Source organism: Cavia porcellus, unplaced genomic scaffold, assembly GCF_034190915.1.
Source record: "Cavia porcellus strain 051 isolate PalLab524CR breed Dunkin Hartley unplaced genomic scaffold, mCavPor4.1 scaffold_5, whole genome shotgun sequence".
NCBI classification, from domain to species: Eukaryota; Metazoa; Chordata; class Mammalia; order Rodentia; family Caviidae; genus Cavia; species Cavia porcellus.
This window is the reverse complement of record NW_026947488.1, coordinates 6218243-6220952: the sequence shown is the minus strand read 5'-3', so window position 1 is coordinate 6220952 and position 2710 is coordinate 6218243. Positions and strand designations below refer to the sequence as shown.

At 56.7% G+C, this 2710-nt stretch overlaps 1 long non-coding RNA gene across 1 annotated transcript; it reads right to left on the bottom strand.

Moving 5' to 3' along the window:
• Positions 1-433: 433 nt before the first annotated feature.
• Positions 434-2710, bottom strand: LOC134475858 (uncharacterized). The gene is made up of 3 exons (XR_010047187.1): positions 2562-2710; positions 1252-1363; positions 434-783 (listed from the first exon to the last, which is right to left on the bottom strand). It is a non-coding gene; the product is annotated as an uncharacterized LOC134475858 (long non-coding RNA).

Sequence of the window (2710 nt, the reverse complement as noted above, 5' to 3'; positions counted from 1 at the left end):
GAAGCAAAGGTGGCCGAGCTCACCATCATGACCAGGAAATGTGCATCTCTGTGATTTTCTAGAAGGAGAGAAGCATAGAGATAAACAAGTAAAATGAAACTCATGCACACGCCAACAGAAACAAAAAGAAACTCCAGTTCCTTGTTTGAGTTTGTGTTCTCAGTGTAAGTGATAGTCCCGGGTTCTGCATAAACCCCGCTCTTCCTGTCTGCCGAGCTGTCTTCCTGTGTTCCCTCTCTAATCCGCGTGAGCCTTAGCTTTATCATCTGTATCTATCCTTCTGCCTCTGTGGTTCCATCGCCCTTGGATTTGGGGGTGAATAAGGGGCAGAATAGTGGTCCAGGGGCCCCGGGGCCCCCTGGGGAGGAGAGAAGGTTCCACTCAGGACAGTGGAGCCTTCCTCACTCGGTCCCTGTTCCCAAAGCAGGTGCAGAATGAGCAGGGCAGACCCCAGCTTGCACCTGAACCCTCTGCTCCCCAAGACCCTCCTGACGCCTGAGAGGTGACGAAACACTCACCTTAAGGGAAGGCCAGCATGCTCACCCCGCTTCACAGGGGAGCAAGGGCCTCTTCCCATGCTGGGTGAGGCAGGGATTGGCTTTGGGACTCCTCCAGGGTCACCTGACTGACGTGAAGCCGGGACTGGACTGCTCCTGTGCTCCTTCCTTAGACCTGCCCCGCATGCTCCCGCTGCTGCTGACCCCGGCACAGACACTGGGGTCTCCAGAATGATCCCTCTGGCGCTTCCCCTGCTGTCACTGCTCTGCAGATCCCGTGGCAGGCCTGCGGGCAGGAGCGCTTGGAGCAGGGCCTGGGGCGGGACTGTGTGATCCACACTCACTGTGCCACAAGCGCTCTGTGCGAATGTGGGCAGAGACTTCACCTGTAGATGCCTCGGAGGCCAGAAGCCCCAGACAGACCCCAGGATGAGGGCTCAGGCAGGCAGGCAGGGCAGAGGGTGGGCGAAAGTGGAGGATGGAGGGACTCACGGGGAGCCCCAGCTCAGCCCGACCCTGGGAGCTGCAGTGTGGGCGTCCCTCTCTCCCCTCCCCTCCAGCCAGGGCGGCTCTCCCTCTCTTCCCACTCTTTTTAAAATTGGTCCCCCAGATGCGTGCGTTTCACCCTGGCAGAGTCACACTGCCCACCCTGTACAGTTGTCACCCTGGGCAAAACCCTTTCCTGTCCCCGTTTGCTATTTTGGGGGATTCCAGTGCGTCTAATGTGTTTTGCTCATGCCCTTTCCCCTCTTACCACACTTCCTGGTCCTTTTGGGTTTAGATTCCACACAGCAGGGAGAATGCACAGTTTGTTTGCATCTGACTTGCTTCATATGCCACGATGGTCTCCAGATCCACCCGTGCTCCTGCAGATGACAGAACTGTGATCTCCCTCATGACGTGTGCTGTGTTTTCTTCACCCACCCCTCTGCTGCTGGCCACCGGCTGCCTCTGCATCCTGGCTACCGTGAGCCGTGCCGCAGTAAGCATGGTACGGGGGGAGCCCTGCGGGGTGCCGACCTGAACTGCGTGGCTGCAGGCCAAGGAGCTGAGTGGAAGGACCGCTCTCTTCTCGGGGTCTTGAGGACCCTCCATACTATTTCCGTAGTAACTGTGCTAGTATAATTTATGGTTTTTTCTGTGTCAGAGTTTTTCAGACTCAGACCCTGCACCATGAGGCAGGCCCTGGGCTCATCCTGTCTCGGGATGCAGGGCCATGCAAGACCCATGGCTTTGCCCAGGCCTGGAGTCTCCCCAGGGGTCCAGACGCTGATGGTCAGAAGCAATGGGATGCAGAAGCCACTTGGGTATGTGGAAGGGGCAAAGGCCAGGAAGGGCCTGGCCGTTTCCTCACTGAGGAGGACCATCTCACTAGTGCTGCTGGGGTACCCAGGAGCCTCATGATTAGTGAAATGGGGTTGGCAATCAAAGACATGCTTTTCTGCTTCCACTGGCGGCCCGGGAAGAATGAAGCACTGAGCCCTCACGAGCCCTTTATGTTCTGGAGCACCAGAGCTGTTGGACCCGGAATCCAGGCTCAGGAGGCCTTGGTGCTTTGGGCTGGACAGTGGGCGTATGCTGTGGCCACCAGCTGGGCACCTCAAGATGCCCAGACCAAGGCAGTCCCATGCCCTCAAGTTTCCCTCTGGAATCTTCTCCGAGATGGGGCTACCCTGAGCTTCTCCACAGGCTCTCAAGCTTTGCCACTGGCTGTGTCTGGCCCTAGGACTAAAGCATGTTTGCAGCCCGCAGCCCCAGCAGCTCTCACTGGGGGTTCCTGCACTCAGGACAGCATAGCCTCTGGGTCTGCAGTGTGGTGGGAACAGAAAGGAGGCCCTGGAGACTCAACAGGAACCAGCCAAACACAGCAGGCTAAGGGCTGCGCTTTGGTCTTGTTGTCTAATCACAGTAATTGCATTTAGCCTACTCTTTAGAAATTTTACTATGTGATCTGCGATTAATAATTCTATTTTACGGATGAAGAAACTAAGGCTCGGCGAGGTGAAGTAACTCCCTTGAATTTACCGATCACCCCCATCTCTTGGCAGTGCCCCCCACACCTACCTGCAGGAGACCCCACGGAAGGTCCAGGGTCAGTGCTGGCTTCTCCTCTCTATGGTGGCAATGTGGGGGACCCTTCTGACTCCTCTAGGTCAATGAGTGAGCAAAGGGGGGTTCTGAAGGAGTCAGAGACCCTTAGTCTGAGGGTGAGA